Source organism: Tupaia chinensis, unplaced genomic scaffold (genome assembly GCF_000334495.1).
Source record: "Tupaia chinensis unplaced genomic scaffold, TupChi_1.0 Scaffold000055_1, whole genome shotgun sequence".
In the NCBI taxonomy this organism is placed as follows: Eukaryota; Metazoa; Chordata; class Mammalia; order Scandentia; family Tupaiidae; genus Tupaia; species Tupaia belangeri.
In genome coordinates this window covers 490,868-510,430 of record NW_006159513.1, presented here as the reverse complement: position 1 = coordinate 510,430, position 19,563 = coordinate 490,868, and the positions used below count along the sequence as shown (strand labels likewise).

The 19,563-nt window shown below is 39.0% G+C and overlaps 1 pseudogene; it reads left to right on the top strand.

Annotated features, from left to right (window-relative positions):
- The window catches only part of LOC102498682 (dnaJ homolog subfamily C member 8-like), a 59,420-nt pseudogene that overhangs the window by 38,761 nt on the left and 1,096 nt on the right, over positions 1-19,563 (top strand).

Below are 19,563 nucleotides of genomic sequence, written 5' to 3'. Positions count from 1 at the left end.
ATGTCAAGGTAACTGATATATCTGTCACTTTAAATACTTTTTGTGGTGAGAACATTTGAAATTTACTGTTAGCAATTTTGAAATATACAATACTCTCTTAATAACTATATAAACCAAGCTGTGCAATAGATCTCAAATTAACAAATAACTTATTACTGTTTCACTGAGTCTTTTTATACTTTGTCCATCATTTTCCCATTCTCCTTGCCCCCACCCTCTGGTAATAACCATTCCACTGATTCTATGAGTTTAAGTATTTTAGATTCCACTTGTAGTATTTGTCTTTCTGTGCTTGACTTACTTCACTTAGTAAATGATTTTCATTTCCATTCATGTTATTATAAATGATAAACTTTTTTTTCTTTTTTGGAAAGATTTTTACTATAGGGCACATGCGCTCACCAGACAGACAAAGACAGAGAGACAGAAAGCGAGAAATCACCCCCCATGGGGGATGGCCAAGCCGCAATCCCCTCTCCTCCATTCTCCTCTCAGGATCTTGGGCACACACGCGCACGCACCCAGCATGAGTTTAAGCCACCAGGTCCGGGATTAGAACCACAGTTGACTATGTGGGAGTCCAGCGACATATCCATTACGCTAACTGCTAGTCCCAACTTTTTTTTTTTTTTTTAAGGGAGAGATTTGTGCTACAGGGCGCATGCACTCACTGGAAAGACAGAGAAATAAAAAGCAAGATATCAACCCCCAGAGGGATGGCCATGCCACAATCCCTTCTCCATTCTCCTCTTGGGATCTTGGGCACACACGCACATGCACCCAGAGTGAGTTTTAAGCTGCTGAGTCTTAGACTCAAATCATGGTCAACTAGGTGAGAGTCCAGCAATATAACCATTACACCATCTGTTGGTCCCCAAACTTTCTTTTTAAAGGCAGAATAGTATTCCATTGTGAATATATAACTTATTTTATTTATCCACTCATTTGTTGATGGATACTTAGCTGATTCCATAACATCGCTGTTGTTAAGAATGCTACATTGAACATGGAGTGGGTTTGCAAACATCTCTTACACATTGATTTGAAATTTTCTGGATAAATACCCAGAAGTGTGTTCTTGGATCATACAGTAATTTTATTTTAGTTATCTGAGGAACTTGCACACACTTTCCTGTAATGGATAATTTATATTTCCACAGTTTTCTTCACATCCTCTCTGACACTTGTTATTTTTTGTCTTTTTAATAAGATGTTATTCTGACAGGTGTGAGATGATATCACATTATGGTTTTGATCTTCGTTTCTTTAATAATTAGTGATATTGAATATTTTCTTTCTTTATCTGTTGGGCATTTTTATATTCTTTTTTTTGAGATGGTTTTACTTGTGTTCCTTACCATGTTTAATTGCAGCATAATAATCATATATATTCAAGGGGCACAATTCAGTTTCTCAGCACAAGAATATGTGCACTGATCAAATCAGGTCCACTGGTACATCCGTCATATGAACTAGTCATCATCACTCAGTGTTCAGAACCCTCCCTCCCCCCAGCTACTCTGAGATATACTATGAAGTGTCATCTCTGGTTGCCCTACTGTACTTTATAACAGTAGAACTGGTTCCTCTCCTATAGTCACAGTCCCATTTTCATGAATCAACAGCTCCCCTCCCACCCAGCCACATTTCTCTGCCCTTCCTAAGTCTCTAGTAGCCACTACTCTACTATCTACTTAGATGATGCCAGCTTTTATAGTTTGCACATATGAATGAGAACCTGCAGCATTTCTATTTATGTGCCTGGGTCATTTGGCTGAACAACGTCCTCAAGCTCTCCCATGTTACCTCAGATGATGAGATTTTATTCTTTTTAATTCTAAGAATTTTTCATTTAAACTATGTGTTTTGCTTTTATAGTTGCTTGAACTTCTTATATATTTTGGAAATTAACCCCTTATCATATGTACTACTTGCAAATATTTTCTTCCAATCTTAGGATATTTCTGATCATCATTTTTTTTGTTACAGAAACATTTTATTCTTTATATAATCCCATTTGCCTGGTTTTTTTCTTTTGTTGTCTGCACTTTTGGGTTTGCTGTTGCATACCCAACGATTCATTAGGGAACTGTGCCAAGGAACAGACTCAAAAGAACATAAACTACAAGAGGCTTTGCTTTCTATAATCTCAGTGAAGCTCCATAAAAATAAAAAGAAACTGTAAATAGAGATTATTTTATTTTATTTTATTTAAAAGACAGAAGTAACAATAATGATTTAGTGTGCTAAGCAATAACTTTTTGAATCTTTACTATAGTTGAATAAGTCTAGTGTATTCTCTTGATAGTTTTGTCTCCCAAGGAAGGAATTCCTGATTCTACCTTTCACAATGGTCATACACTCACAGAAGTAGCATGAATCAGACCACTGAGATAATTAACCCTATGAACCCATTTTAAGAGACAAGAAAAGTGATTGTCAGAGTAGCACCAAAATCTAAACAGCAATTCAGAGGAACGGAAAATTACTCAGTTTGACATAGCATGCTGCTCCTTATTCTCAGTGCATCATTTAAGTATTTAGGATGAAAAGTCAAACATGGCATTCTGAATACATCCTGGCAATTAAAGTTTTTAATACTCTGAGACCAGTGATTTTCCACCAGAGTTTTCATTAAAGATACTAGTAGTGTTTAAAAGATTTTAATCCAAACTGCATCTGGTCCCACCTTTTCCTCAGTGCTTTCCCTCCTCTCTGTCATGTTCATCACTAATTCTCACTCTCCTGGCATTTCAACTCGCAGGAGGAAATAAGAGACTACAGGATTCCAGAATTCTCCAGCAATACTTTCTTTCCCTGACATAGCTTTGATCCACTTCTAAATCTGATGCAGCCTGTCACTAGAAAGGCAAACTTACAGCTGAAACCATGAATATCAGACTAAGGCTGGTAGCAAAATCCTCCATTTCTCTAAAAATACTATTGGATTGAAAGGTGACCCCATATGGGTTGGGGTGGATGTGATAAAATGCAAATTTGCAGCTTCCAGTGGGAGAGAGAATGATACAGTGCTAGGTCAAAAGTGTGGACTGAATGAGGATATTTTTTAATACTAATGTAACTGGGGGAGGATTGCTTCCAGATGGGAGGGGCAGCCTTAGAGAGAGTTTTGTGGGGGCTGAGGGTGAAAAATTGAGCAAGCATATGGAGCTGGTAGGAAGGAAAAAAGCTCTAAGGAGGCAGAAGGTATGGAAGCAGGACTCACAGAGAAGAGAGCTCTATTTGATGAACAAAGTGCATTGGGCCTGCAAAGAAGGAGGCAGTTCAGGAAATGGCAGTTCAGGAAATGGGTGGTCGGTAACCTGAGGGCCCTGGGGACAATACTTCTTTTAGAAGGCCAGAGAGCCAGAGACAAAAGAGCTTTGCCAGTCCAGCAAAGGAAAAATAAGACTTTCCTGGTTTGGGGGCTAAAGTACAGAAGCAAAAAAAAAAAAAAAAAAGTAAGAGGTACAGCACCATCTCTTTGGAATGATCAAGAATTCACTTTAGAAAGCATTTTGGCATCCAAAAGCATTTAAATTTTCTTCGATTTGAAGTGTCTTTTTTTTTTGAGACGTTTTTGCTATAGGGCACATGCGCTCACCAGAAAGAGACAAAGAGATAGAAAACGAGAAATCACCCCCCAGGGGGGATGGGTGCCACAATCCCTTTTTCTCCATTCTCCTCTTGTGATCTTGGGCACGCATGTACACGTGCCCAATGTGAGTTTAAGCCACCGGGTATGGGACTCGAACTGCAATTAGCTACATGGGAGTCCAGCGACATAGCCATTATGCTAACTCCTGGTCCCTATTTAAAGTGTCTTTAGAAATGAAGCAAATGGAGCAAAATGTTACAATAGATGCATCTAGGTGAAGGATGTTATTTGGTGTCCTCTGACTACACTTATTTTGGCCATAGAGGTGTCTGATGGACAGTCACTGTTCAATTTTGCTCAGTATTATTATCTTATAAATGTTAGGTTTCTTTCCCAAGTATCTCAAGTCAAAGAGCAGGCAAAGAGGGATGGGACAGAGATGTTTCTCACTTAAGAAAACCATTCCAGTAGGTGTTCCCTGCTCTCAACTTTTTCTCAGCCCACTGAGAAATTTCAATTTAATTTAAAATTAATTTTTAATTTCATTTATTTAAAAATTTGATGTATTTCTTTTCAAGAGAGAGAGAAAGAGAGAGAGATAGATCCTGTACAGGGTCTCACCATGTTGTGATCTTCCCCTAGCCTTCTAGCTAGCCAGGATTTTGGGTGCACTAGGTCAACCTCAGCCTCAAACCCAGTGCCTTCTTATATAGCACCACTTTCTGCAGCAGTGACCTGCCACTTAGTAGATACAATATTTTTATCTTTTTATCTTTATATAATATTTTTTTTAGATTTTGCCATAAGGCACATGTGTGCTTGCCATAGAGAGACAGTGAGTGCGTATGTGAGAAATCAGCTCCCAAGGAGAACAGCCTCATCATTGCAATCCCTTCTCCTCCATTCTCGACCTGGAATTTTGGGCACACATGCATATGTACCAAGCTTGATTCTCAAAATGTTAGATCCGGAACTTGAATGATGATCAGACATCTGGGAGTCTTACACCTTAACCACCATGCCACCCACTGGCCCCATATAATATTCTTATCTTCCCCCTCTGTCCTAATAGTTCCTCAACTCCAAAGCTTAGTGTAGGTAAGTAAATTTATAGACAATAATCTCTTACTATAATATCAAGGACTACCAAATTACATGTGGCAATTTAACAGTTCAGTCAACTTACTAGCAATAAATTATCAAATTTACAAAATACAAGACAACGCTCTTAGGTAATATTTTATTTTCCTAGATCCTGTACTTAGCTGGCATTAGCAATTCTTCAACTAGGCTTTGCCAAGCCTTGGCCCAGCTATTATAAGAGCTCTAAGTTTTCTTTCCCAGGTATTCTCTATCCTTATTTTCAGCTTTCCCTGTACTATACCTATTATCTCTTAAACTTTGTACCTGTTGCATTTTAGTGCACTGTGTGCAATGTTGAATTCTGTCACCATTTTCAAAACATTATATTTTCTTACCCCTCTTCCCTCTGGTACTCAGTATATATTTACTTTTTTAAAAAAATTATTGATCTTTAATACATACATAATTACTAATATCTAAGTAAGCACTTGTTTAAATCCACACTCCTTTCTCAGAAGTGACTGATTCATATATTTTGATTAGGTGGTCAACATACCTTAGACCAAACCCATTTCATAAATAGTTCAGACGTTGATGTTTTCTGACAGTGTAGTAAAACTACTGGTATGCTGTCTAGTAAAGGATACTATGGTTAGGAACAACGGAAGTGACAGGAAAAGGCCATGAGTCTTAGTCGTGCAGTCTTTGTAGTAGGAACTCTGGATCCCTTTGGATTTGTTCTGCTTTGGCAAAACACAACTGGAAGCCTTCTGTTGGGGACTTCCCAGGGATTCCCATTTCAATACATATGCCTGTGTATGGCCTCTGAATTGCAGGCAAGCAATGCAACAGAAGAACTACCACTTGCTCTCAAACACATCAGACTGACTTCTCTTTGATTGCACACTTCCAGGCAACCAGAAGTCTCCAACAAAGCGTAACTTCCACCTCAGAACCAGCAGCTTTCATTACACCACAGGGTGAACAAGCCCTTTCAGCCACCTCCTTGTTGTCTCTGGTTTGGGGGCTAAAGTACAGAAGCAAAAAAAAAAAAAAAAAAGTAAGAGGTACAGCACCATCTCTTTGGAATGATCAAGAATTCACTTTAGAAAGCATTTTGGCATCCAAAAGCATTTAAATTTTCTTCGATTTGAAGTGTCTTTTTTTTTTGAGACGTTTTTGCTATAGGGCACATGCGCTCACCAGAAAGAGACAAAGAGATAGAAAACGAGAAATCACCCCCCAGGGGGGATGGGTGCCACAATCCCTTTTTCTCCATTCTCCTCTTGTGATCTTGGGCACGCATGTACACGTGCCCAATGTGAGTTTAAGCCACCGGGTATGGGACTCGAACTGCAATTAGCTACATGGGAGTCCAGCGACATAGCCATTATGCTAACTCCTGGTCCCTATTTAAAGTGTCTTTAGAAATGAAGCAAATGGAGCAAAATGTTACAATAGATGCATCTAGGTGAAGGATGTTATTTGGTGTCCTCTGACTACACTTATTTTGGCCATAGAGGTGTCTGATGGACAGTCACTATTCAATTTTGCTCAGTATTATTATCTTATAAATGTTAGGTTTCTTTCCCAAGTATCTCAAGTCAAAGAGCAGGCAAAGAGGGATGGGACAGAGATGTTTCTCACTTAAGAAAACCATTCCAGTAGGTGTTCCCTGCTCTCAACTTTTTCTCAGCCCACTGAGAAATTTCAATTTAATTTAAAATTAATTTTTAATTTCATTTATTTAAAAATTTGATGTATTTCTTTTCAAGAGAGAGAGAAAGAGAGAGAGAGAGATCCTGTGTACAGGGTCTCACCATGTTGTGATCTTCCCCTAGCCTTCTAGCTAGCCAGGATTTTGGGTGCACTAGGTCAACCTCAGCCTCAAACCCAGTGCCTTCTTATATAGCACCACTTTCTGCAGCAGTGACCTGCCACTTAGTAGATACAATATTTTTATCTTTTTATCTTTATATAATATTTTTTTTAGATTTTGCCATAAGGCACATGTGTGCTTGCCATAGAGAGACAGTGAGTGCGTATGTGAGAAATCAGCTCCCAAGGAGAACAGCCTCATCATTGCAATCCCTTCTCCTCCATTCTCGACCTGGAATTTTGGGCACACATGCATATGTACCAAGCTTGATTCTCAAAATGTTAGATCCGGAACTTGAATGATGATCAGACATCTGGGAGTCTTACACCTTAACCACCATGCCACCCACTGGCCCCATATAATATTCTTATCTTCCCCCTCTGTCCTAATAGTTCCTCAACTCCAAAGCTTAGTGTAGGTAAGTAAATTTATAGACAATAATCTCTTACTATAATATCAAGGACTACCAAATTACATGTGGCAATTTAACAGTTCAGTCAACTTACTAGCAATAAATTATCAAATTTACAAAATACAAGACAACGCTCTTAGGTAATATTTTATTTTCCTAGATCCTGTACTTAGCTGGCATTAGCAATTCTTCAACTAGGCTTTGCCAAGCCTTGGCCCAGCTATTATAAGAGCTCTAAGTTTTCTTTCCCAGGTATTCTCTATCCTTATTTTCAGCTTTCCCTGTACTATACCTATTATCTCTTAAACTTTGTACCTGTTGCATTTTAGTGCACTGTGTGCAATGTTGAATTCTGTCACCATTTTCAAAACATTATATTTTCTTACCCCTCTTCCCTCTGGTACTCAGCATGTATTTACTTTTTAAAAAAATATTATTGATTTTTAATACATACATAATTACTAATATCTAAGTAAGCACTTGTTTAAATCCACACTCCTTTCTCAGAAGTGACTGATTCATATATTTTGATTAGGTGGTCAACATACCTTAGACCAAACCCATTTCATAAATAGTTCAGACGTTGATGTTTTCTGACAGTGTAGTAAAACTACTGGTATGCTGTCTAGTAAAGGATACTATGGTTAGGAACAACGGAAGTGACAGGAAAAGGCCATGAGTCTTAGTCGTGCAGTCTTTGTAGTAGGAACTCTGGATCCCTTTGGATTTGTTCTGCTTTGGCAAAACACAACTGGAAGCCTTCTGTTGGGGACTTCCCAGGGATTCCCATTTCAATACATATGCCTGTGTATGGCCTCTGAATTGCAGGCAAGCAATGCAACAGAAGAACTACCACTTGCTCTCAAACACATCAGACTGACTTCTCTTTGATTGCACACTTCCAGGCAACCAGAAGTCTCCAACAAAGCGTAACTTCCACCTCAGAACCAGCAGCTTTCATTACACCACAGGGTGAACAAGCCCTTTCAGCCACCTCCTTGTTGTCTGGCTTAGATTTTTAACCTTCCTTTCAATCTTACGTGTTTCTCTTACACTAAAGTAGAAGAGAGTAGATGGAGAACACTGGGTCTTTATGGCTTTTAAAAGAGGGTCTACAGAGAGACCCTGGGGTGCTAGCCCTTGACAGCTTTATTTCAGACCATGTTACCAGAAAAGAACGTTGGAAGGGATGCTATTGTTAGCATTTCAAGACAACATCCAGTATCACCTTCTGTTTTGACCTGTTCACCCTTTGCTTTCATGAAATTATCCTTTGATTCTCAAACTCCCTTGCCCTTGCCTGAGAACAAAGAAGGTTATCCCCTCCCTTTTCAGCACACAAATTGCTCTAGTCATTTTCAAGTTACGAAGTATGGGGGAAAGTTTCATAAAGAGAAAATACTTATGTTTTTTTATGGATAATTCAAATATAGTTGAACCTTAGAACTTTAAGATGAAGAATGAAATTGTTATGCATTTTGGGGGGGAGAAAAAACCCTGAGCAATCAAAATCTAGTCTTCATATATACACAATAAAATTGAGTTTTAAAGTGTATAATCATACCTCTGCAGAACATGGCAGCAATATTATTGTTTGTTTTGATATTGTGCTCTGTTTTAAAATACACAAAGCAATGCAAATAAAGTTACATAACTCAATAAAGACAAAACTTTCATTTTTTTAAATTTACTATCTTTTTAAAATCTAAAATGCAAGGATTTTAAATGCAGAAAAGGAAATATTGGCATACAATCTTCAAAAAATCAAAGATATTTAATATTTTCATTAGGACAAGGTTAATTAACATTATAGGTAAACAAAAACATTTCCAAATTTTATATCTTTGACTACTTGTCACCCAACACCTCACCCATTCTCCTATCTCTGGCCTTGTACAATTAATTATTCTTCTGACCTATTGTAGAAAGCTCATTATCTATTTATCCACCCAGCTAACTTGTAAATCCAGATCAGTTGTCATAATTCCTGGAAGGCCTTCCTCATACTAACTGAACCAGAAAAGTTATCTCTATTTTTTTAGTATTTTTATCTGGAATTAATTTTGCTATAATTTATCTTTGTTTGACCCATCAACTGTGTTAGGAACTTTTCAAGTTAGAAATCTTATCTTACTCTTTTTTCTATCCCTAACATAGATTATAGCACCCAACACATTGAAAATATTAATATTTATTTTTTATTTATTTGCACTCACTAGATAATTTGATAGATTTGCCAGGTTATTTGAGAGTTAATGCTATTTATTTGAAGTAATAAAATGCCTAAGAGATAATAATTTCAGCTAAAATGGTTTATTTTCCAAACACCTTTCAAGAAAGGAAGCTATGCTGGGGCCAGCAGTTAGCTAATGGCTATGTCGCTGGACTCCCGTGTAGTCGACAGTAGTTCGTGTCCGGGACCTGGTGGCTTAAATTCATGCCAGGTGCATGTGCGTGCGTGCCCAAGATCCTGAGAGGAGAATGGAGGAGAAGGGATTGTGGCGTGGCCATCCCCCCTGGGGGGTGATTTCTCGCTTTCTGTCTCTCTGTCTCTCTCTGTCTTTCTGGTGAGCTCACACGCCCTATAGCAAAAACCTCTTCAAAAAAAAAAAAAAGGAAAGGAAGCTATGCTGAACACGTTAGGCATATTTTCTTGTTCTGGTCCTTTGAAACCATTTATAACATAACTAAAATGCATTAAGCAAGCAATATGAAATTGTTATAGGCTAAAGAGTCAAATATTTATAATTTTATATGATTCAACCCAATTTATTTGCCTATTTGGCAGTTGCCTTGGGTATCATCATGATTTTGATCTGGTAAGGATGAGGTTATGTTTCAAAACCTGAGCTCTTTCCTGCCCTCTTTTCATTTGCTAGAGAGCAGAGTTACTATGCTGTTGGTAATTATGTGCCTCGTTGTTCCGCATCATTGGGGATAAAGCCTCATAGGAGTGGGAGTTGACAGCATCAGGGCTCACATAAGAGAAGGGTGCTACCCAGTTCTGGTCTTGAATGCTGACTGTCAGAGTTCAATTTTTCTATCAACTATTGATAGATTCATTATCAGATATGTTCTGAGAGTTGTGAAGGCAGTGGCATATTACATTGCAATGCTGAAATCAAATGGCCAAAAATGGGTTCAGATCTCTAGTTGAGCTGAAAGCATGCTGAGAGCATGTATATCCAAGATCCTGAGGGGCTGGAGGGCTAGTGATAAGAGATGACAGTGCAACAAGAACCTGTCAAAGGTGTCTTTCTCTCTCTCTAATGAATAAAAGCTATTAAAAATAAAATATGTTCTTAGGCTCGAGATTAGGTTTCAAAACTGCTATTCCTCATCTGAGTAATTTTTGAGGCTAAAGATAGTTCTACCATGTTGTGATTCTCCTGCCTCATCCCATGCCACCACACATAGTTGTATTTTAGACAGGAGTTTTCCCTGTTCAGCCTTGAGCTCATGGACCTCCTACATCAGCCTTCCAAAGTCTCAGGATTATAGGTGGACTTCACCTCACCTGACCTACATGTTAGACCAGGGATCACACCTGGGCTTCCCAAATGGCCCCGGGCTAACGACCATAGTGCGTGAACAGCATGTTCTATCATAGCTGTGCCTCCCACATGTCTCTTTGCCCACCCCGAAGCAGATTCCTATCAATATTCTCAACTTTCCTTTTCCAGGCCCATCTTGCTCATGTTGTATCGGAAAAATGGGAGGTTATTTGATCTTGACGTGTCTCCTTCATCACTTCTGTCAACAGAGATCATTGCTTTGGTCTGTCCTACTTGGTATTTTGTTTTTGTTTGTTTGTTTCTTTGTTTGTTTTGGTTTTTAATTTGCCATAAAGAATTAGAGAGAAAGGGGGGAAACATCCTCTTTGGAGGGTGATCACATTATAATCCTGACTCCTTCATTTCTCTCTCCTTTTAGGACTTTGGGCATTCTCAAGCCACTGGGTCTAGGACTTGAACCATACAGTTGGCCATTTGGGATCCAGTTGCCATAACCACCGCATCTTGGGCTAGGCCTTTCCAACTTGTTTTAATACCATTTACTTCAGAAAAATGGAGTTAGTCCTTCCTGACTCATGAAACTGCATATAGACACATGGATTTTAAGCCAAATGATAATACAGTTAGGCAAATTCAAATATATAGTTTATTGGAACTATAAACAAAAAAAAAACTCTTGAAAATACTAAGTTATGGTATTAATTCTCTACCTAGCAGTGGCATGACTTACACTCTCCTAGCACCAATTTCTTTATTCATCATATAAGAGTACAAACAAAAAGCCTATCTGGAATTAATTTTGCTATAATTTATCTTTGTTTGACCCATCAACTGTGTTAGGAACTTTTCAAGTTAGAAGTGTCCGGGACCTGGTGGCTTAAATTCATGCCAGGTGCATGTGCGTGCGTGCCCAAGATCCTGAGAGGAGAATGGAGGAGAAGGGATTGTGGCGTGGCCATCCCCCCTGGGGGGTGATTTCTCGCTTTCTGTCTCTCTGTCTCTCTCTGTCTTTCTGGTGAGCTCACACGCCCTATAGCAAAAACCTCTTCAAAAAAAAAAAAAAGGAAAGGAAGCTATGCTGAACACGTTAGGCATATTTTCTTGTTCTGGTCCTTTGAAACCATTTATAACATAACTAAAATGCATTAAGCAAGCAATATGAAATTGTTATAGGCTAAAGAGTCAAATATTTATAATTTTATATGATTCAACCCAATTTATTTGCCTATTTGGCAGTTGCCTTGGGTATCATCATGATTTTGATCTGGTAAGGATGAGGTTATGTTTCAAAACCTGAGCTCTTTCCTGCCCTCTTTTCATTTGCTAGAGAGCAGAGTTACTATGCTGTTGGTAATTATGTGCCTCGTTGTTCTGCATCATTGGGGATAAAGCCTCATAGGAGTGGGAGTTGACAGCATCAGGGCTCACATAAGAGAAGGGTGCTACCCAGTTCTGGTCTTGAATGCTGACTGTCAGAGTTCAATTTTTCTATCAACTATTGATAGATTCATTATCAGATATGTTCTGAGAGTTGTGAAGGCAGTGGCATATTACATTGCAATGCTGAAATCAAATGGCCAAAAATGGGTTCAGATCTCTAGTTGAGCTGAAAGCATGCTGAGAGCATGTATATCCAAGATCCTGAGGGGCTGGAGGGCTAGTGATAAGAGATGACAGTGCAACAAGAACCTGTCAAAGGTGTCTTTCTCTCTCTCTAATGAATAAAAGCTATTAAAAATAAAATATGTTCTTAGGCTCGAGATTAGGTTTCAAAACTGCTATTCCTCATCTGAGTAATTTTTGAGGCTAAAGATAGTTCTACCATGTTGTGATTCTCCTGCCTCATCCCATGCCACCACACATAGTTGTATTTTAGACAGGAGTTTTCCCTGTTCAGCCTTGAGCTCATGGACCTCCTACATCAGCCTTCCAAAGTCTCAGGATTATAGGTGGACTTCACCTCACCTGACCTACATGTTAGACCAGGGATCACACCTGGGCTTCCCAAATGGCCCCGGCCTAACGACCATAGTGCGTGAACAGCATGTTCTGTCATAGCTGTGCCTCCCACATGTCTCTTTGCCCACCCCGAAGCAGATTCCTATCAATATTCTCAACTTTCCTTTTCCAGGCCCATCTTGCTCATGTTGTATCGGAAAAATGGGAGGTTATTTGATCTTGACGTGTCTCCTTCATCACTTCTGTCAACAGAGATCATTGCTTTGGTCTGTCCTACTTGGTATTTTGTTTTTGTTTGTTTGTTTCTTTGTTTGTTTTGGTTTTTAATTTGCCATAAAGAATTAGAGAGAAAGGGGGGAAACATCCTCTTTGGAGGGTGATCACATTATAATCCTGACTCCTTCATTTCTCTCTCCTTTTAGGACTTTGGGCATTCTCAAGCCACTGGGTCTAGGACTTGAACCATACAGTTGGCCATTTGGGATCCAGTTGCCATAACCACCGCATCTTGGGCTAGGCCTTTCCAACTTGTTTTAATACCATTTACTTCAGAAAAATGGAGTTAGTCCTTCCTGACTCATGAAACTGCATATAGACACATGGATTTTAAGCCAAATGATAATACAGTTAGGCAAATTCAAATATATAGTTTATTGGAACTATAAACAAAAAAAAAACTCTTGAAAATACTAAGTTATGGTATTAATTCTCTACCTAGCAGTGGCATGACTTACACTCTCCTAGCACCAATTTCTTTATTCATCATATAAGAGTACAAACAAAAAGCCTGCCCTTTTTATCAACTAGGAGTATAGTATTAAATGAGATAATGGATGTAAATGTGTTTTGTCAAAGCTTAGCATCATGCAGATATAAAAAACTACTATTATGGACCTTATTGTGGAAATTTGTTCTATGCAACATTTTTATCAACAACTTGAACAAAGACATAAAAGCACAATTATAAGCTTTGCAGATGATAGACATATGGGAGGAATAGCTAATAAAAAGAAAGAAAGATAGAATCAAAGTTCAAAGAAATCATGACAGATTGGAATGATGACTGAAACTACTTAAATGATATATAATATGAACAGATGTAAAATAACACACTTCCGTTAAAAAAGTCATGTCAAGAGAGACCTGTTAAGACATTAGCTTATTGAGCCACAATTATATCTCTGGGGTGAGGGTAATTTTAAGTTTCTCTAATAGATACACAAGGAAGTTTTATAATATACTGCATACTTCAGACCATTGCTGGACATATGTAATCATTAAATATTAAAATATGAGAAACTAAATACTGTGTTAGGAAGCTAGAATATGTCATGGAGAAATCAACGAGAATTTTGAAATGCCTAAAGCTACATTATTTGAAAAGCTGTTGCTATAGCTGGTGGTGTTTTGCTTGGAAAGAGAAGACGTAAGGGTTGCATAAAAGTGTCTAAAAATGTTTCAAGGCCTTGCACATAGCAAAGGCATATAAATTTGTAAAACACACAGAGTAACTGTGGGTCTAAAACAGATAATATGGCGCATACTAGAGTTGCAGTAAGTGACTAAATTCATTCTGCATTGCGATAGTAGAACTAGTGTAAACTTATGGCTGGCAAAGTTAGTAAAGTTAAAACAAAAAGTTAAGAATGATGAATGCTGGTGGAAAGGGAACCCTCCTACACTGTTGGTGGGAATGTAAATTAGTACAACCATGGTGGAGTAAAATATGAAGGTTCCATAGAAATCTACAAATATCAATGGAACTATAATATAACCCATTAATTACACTCTTAGGTATCTACCCAAAAGAAGAAAACAGTCAGAAAAACACTTGTGTATCTATGTTTACTGCAGCTTTATTAACCATTGCTAAGGCATGGAATGATCCATGTCCAAGAATGGATGTGAGTGGATTGAACATGTATTCTATGGCATACTACTCAGCCATAGTAAACAAGGGTACCCTGACACTTAATATAAAGAGGATTAATATAGAAGATTCAATGATAAGTGAAACAAGCATCAGACTATGAAAGACAGGCATTGTGCATCCCTGCTTAACATATACAGGATGTGTATCATCTCTAGTGGAAACTGAAGGTGTGATAGCAGGGAGGGCAACTGTAGATACTAGAGACAGTATAGAAGGGGATGGGTAATAGAGGAGGAAGGGAGACAGTCAGGAAAAAAACCAAACAACACTTAATAGACACACACACACACACACACACACACACAAATAAAGACAATGCAGGTTGTACTATTGTGATAAGCTGACATATAACAAAAATCAGTACAATAAAGATTTATTTTTTTCTCAGAAAAAAATATGAAAGTCTTGTGGTTGGAAATATTCAAGTAAACTAATGGCTATTGGCCTCTAGCACATTTCTGGAGTGTGCTTGAAGTTTTGTCTAGATGAGACTTTTTTTTTTTTTTCTTTTTGAGGTTTTTGCTGTAGGATGCATGTGCTTGCCAGACAGACAGAGAGACAGAAAGTGAGAAATCACCCCCAAGGGGGATGGTCATGCCACAATCTCTTCTCCTCCATTCTCCTCTCAGGATCTTAGGCATGCATGCAGAGGCGCCTGGCATCAGTTTAAGCCACGGGGTCTGGGACTCGAACTGCGTTCAACTACATGGGAGTCCAGTGACATAGCCATTACACCAACTGCTGGTCCCTTATATGAGACTCTTCTAAAAGTTCATGGAAAATATATATTATAAAAAAGTTGGGTCAGCCTGTGATGTGGTGAAGGTGGCTGGATTCCACAAAGCCAGCTAGGAGGATTGAGCCCTAGACTTGGCAACTTAAAAAACACAGCGACTGCATATGTGCATATGACCTAAATCCCAAGAAGAAGGGATGATAGAGGAGAAGGGATTAGAGGATGACATTTTTCATGGGAAGAGACATCTCACTTTCCTTCTCTTTGTCTGTCTGTCTCTGTCTCTCTGGTGAGTGCATGTGCCCTCTGGCACTTTATTCATCCCGTGAATATTTTTTTCTTTAGTGTTTTTCGTTTGTTTGTTTGTTTGTTTGTTTCCCTTTGCTCCATTTAACATGTGCTTGATGGAGAGAGGAAAACTGAGAAAAAAAAAAAAGTTAAACTATTTTTAAACTTTAAAAAAAACAAAAAACAAAGGGAGACCATCTGTTGGTGTAAGGGCTATGTCGCTAGACCCCCAGTAGTTGACCACGGTTTGAGTCCTGAACCTTGTGGTTTAGACACACACTGGGCGCATGTGCGTGCATGCCCAAGATCCTGAGAAGAGAATGCAGAAGGGATTGTGGCATGGCCATCCACCCTGGTGGAGTGTGATTTCTCGCTTTCTGTCTCTCTTTCTGGCAAGTGCACAAGCCCTATAGCATAAACCTCTCCAAAAAAAGAAGAAAGAAAGAAAAATCTATGCATACATTTCAATTTTTGGCACCAAAATAAACTATTTTAATTCCATTTTTCCAATAATTTTTTGATGCTGCTTCATATGGATGTTGTTTATAAAGAGAGTGATTGCATATTGATCTAATTATACAGCTGACTTTCATTCATGGCCATCCCATAGTTTAAAAGAGTCAACATACAAAAAGCCATTACATTTCAGAAGCAAATGAGATGTAATATTATCACCTTTTACTACTGGAAAATTTAGGTACTGAGATACTATATAAAATATTCATTAAAACCATGCTAGCCCTGGAAGGCAAGGCTTTTCAAACATTAGTAGGTATCAGAATCACTCAAATTACAAAAGCACAACTGGCAGCCACTCATCCCCCAGGTTTTTAAATGAGTAGATTTGAGGAGGAGGTCCCAATAATTCCATGTCTGATAAGTTCCCAAGAAGTACTGATGAAGGACCATTGCTCTATGTAAAAATGTCTCATTCATAGCCCTTGCTAAAGAAACAATACCAAGGGAACCAGCAGTTGGCGTAATGGCTATGTCACTGGACTCCCACGTAGTCGACCGCGGTTCGTGTCCTGGACCCAGTGGCTTAGAACTCACGCCGGGCACATGTGCGTGTGTGCCCAAGATCCCGAGAGGAGAATGGAGAAGAAGGGATTGCGGCGTGACCATCCCCCTGGGGGGTGATTTCTCACTTTCTGTCTCTCTGTCTCTCTCTGTCTGGCAAGCGCACGTGCCCTATAGTGAAAACCTCTCCAAAAAAAAAAAAAAAAAAACAATCCCAAGTGGAAGGGGTCACATTTTTTATGCATGAAACCATCCTGCCATCCTAGCATGAAAGTTAGGGGAAGGAAACTGACCAACTCATAGGTTGTATGATGACTTTTGAAACCACAAATCTGGTAATGCCACATTTCTAATACAGGATTTCTGTAAATTCATCAACCCTATATTTCCTTTATTAAATACTTTTTTGCTTGAAATATTTTCAGTGGGCCCTGCTAGATACATTATGAAATAAAATATGAACACATAATATTATTTAGGAGTGAATGATAAAGACTGACATAGAAAGGATGACCTTGGATTATATACAGAGAGCTTAGTGGTTTTATTATTATTATTATTATTATTATTTTAAGAATATGTCTAATGGTCACAAGGTGGCTGGCTCAAATAGAAATGAACAAGTAGATAGAAAAGGAGAGGAAACAGTAACTCAGAAACAGCTGAGTCCTTGGTTAAGCACTAGATGAAAGATCCTTAAACGTATTCTGCTAACATTTCTGAAGCTGCCTGTGTCTCATTCTCTTATCCATTTGGAAGGCTTCACTAAAGTTCATGTCCTTCTTGATTCCTAATTATTTGACTTTTTCTGTGTTCTTGTTCACATGCCTGCTTACCTTACACCCCAAACTTACTAAGTGGTATAGAACTGAAAGTCAAGTGCTTTGGCATTTTGAAGGACATTATCTTTCTGTTTCCAGAATTAAGGTTGAGAAGTCCATTGCCACATTTATTTCCTATCTATTGCTAGATACTTTTTAATCTCCCTTGAATATTTTTTCTTTAGTGTTTTTTTTTCCCCTTTGCCATAAAGAACATGTGCTTGCTGGAAAGAGGGAAACTGAGAAATCACCTCCCAGAAGGGTTATCCATGCTGCAACCCCTTCTCCATTCTCCTCTCAGGATTTTGGGCATTCACGCACATGCACCTGGCATGATTTTCAAGTCACCAGGTCTGGAACTCAAACCTGCTGGCTCCTCCCTCCGGGATTGTTAAGGGCCTTCTCTCTATTCTTGGTGCTCCAGCATTTCATGATAATGTGTCTTTGCATGAGTGTTTTAACTAAAATTATCATCTGTGCATACAATGGAGATTTTCACCTCTGAAAACTGTATCCTTTTCTCATGAACTTTCATTTGCTTATTTTCCTCATCCCTTCTCAAAATATTTTCTGTTCTCCATTTCCTGGTCCTTATTTCAGACACGCTTTTTTAATCAAGTGTAAAACCCTAATCTCCTATTTTTTTCTCCATTATCTTCCATTCTCGATCATGGTATCTTATCCTATTTCCTTGCAGATGTTCTCAGTTTTGTCTTTAAAGCTTTCCTGGTGTGTGTGTGTGTGTGTGTGTGTGTGTGTGTGTGTGTGTGTCTGTTTCTCATAGTACTATCAACCTTTCATAACTTTAAGTTCCAAGTGCTTTTCCTTAGTCTCTGGTCTCTCTCTCTTCTTTTTTCTTCTTATTTTTTTCTTTCTTGCTCTTTATATTTTTTCTTTTTTTTAAAATCCTCTTTCTTTTTCTTTGTAACTGCAGTTTCTTCCCTTAGCACTATGTTTTGTTGTTGTTGTTGTTTTTTGTTTTGTTTTTTACTGGTCATCTCTGGCAAATACGGTGGTGACAGCAGTAGTAGTAGAGAAGTTTGAAACTTCTGAATCAGCGTCAAGGGCTGGCAACTTTTAAAACCATGAATCTGGTAATGGCACACTTCCATTACAGAATGTCTGTAAATTCACCAGCCCTAAATTTCCTTTAGGAAATAATTTTTTGCCTGAAATATCTTCAGTGGTTTCTGTTTCTTGCATTGGGTCCTGCTTAATACATTATATGTAGACTGAAACTGAAATAGAAAATGATATAATAATATTTAGAAGTGAGTGATGAAGATTGAAGTAAAAAGGATGACCTTGGATTAGGGACAGAGAGCTTAGTGGGTTTTTTTCTTATTTTAAGAATATGTTTAATGGTCAAAAGGCTGCTGGCTGGGGAAACAGCAGCTTTGGGCTTTGGGGGAGAGCGGGCTGTGGTGGAAGGAGGCAGCGCAGAGGAAACGTCCATGATCTTCTACAGTGAAGTGAAACAGAGAAGCAAGATTCAGTTTGATTGTTCAAAAATCAGTTTGAAAGATTAACCTATCCTGGCTCCTCTTACTTCAATGGTAACCCATTAGAAGTTCTTCAGATAGATCCTGAAATGAAGTGACAGATGAAGGAATAATGAAGGCTTCAGCAGTGACCCTTATTGGTTCATCCTGACAAAAACGAAGATGATGGGGGAACCAGCAGTTAGCATAATGGCTATGTCACTGGACTCCCACGTAGTCGACCGCGGTTCATGTCCCAGACCCAGTGGCTTAAAACTCACGCCGGGCGCGTGTGCGTGCGTGCCCAAGATCCCGAGAGGAGAATGGGGGAGAAGGGATTGCGGCATGACCATCCCCCCTGGGGGGTGATTTCTCGCTTTCTGTCTCTATGTCTCTCTCTGTCTGTCTGGCGAGCGCACGTGCCCTATAGCAAAAATGAAGATGATGCAGGCAGAGCCCAAAAGGCTATGGAAGCTGTGGACAAAGTCAGCAAGTTGCTCGTGGATGAGGAGTCAGAGAAGAGGGCCCTGGATGTAATCCGGGCAGCACAAGAATCTGTGGAACACACTGTGAGAGACCGGGAGAGGGGGTTAGCAGATGGTGCAATGGCTACATTGCTGGACTCCCGCTAATCCCGGGTTTGAGTCCCTGATCCAGTGACTTAAAATTCACACTGACACCGTGTGTGCACCAGAAATCCCAGAGGAGAGTGGAGGAGAAGGGATTGCAGTGTGGCCATCCCCCCTCCTCAGCGGTGGTTTCTTGCTTTCTGTCTCTCTGTTTCTCTCTGTCCCTTGGGCGAGTGTACATGCCCTATGGCAAAAACCTCTCTACAAAA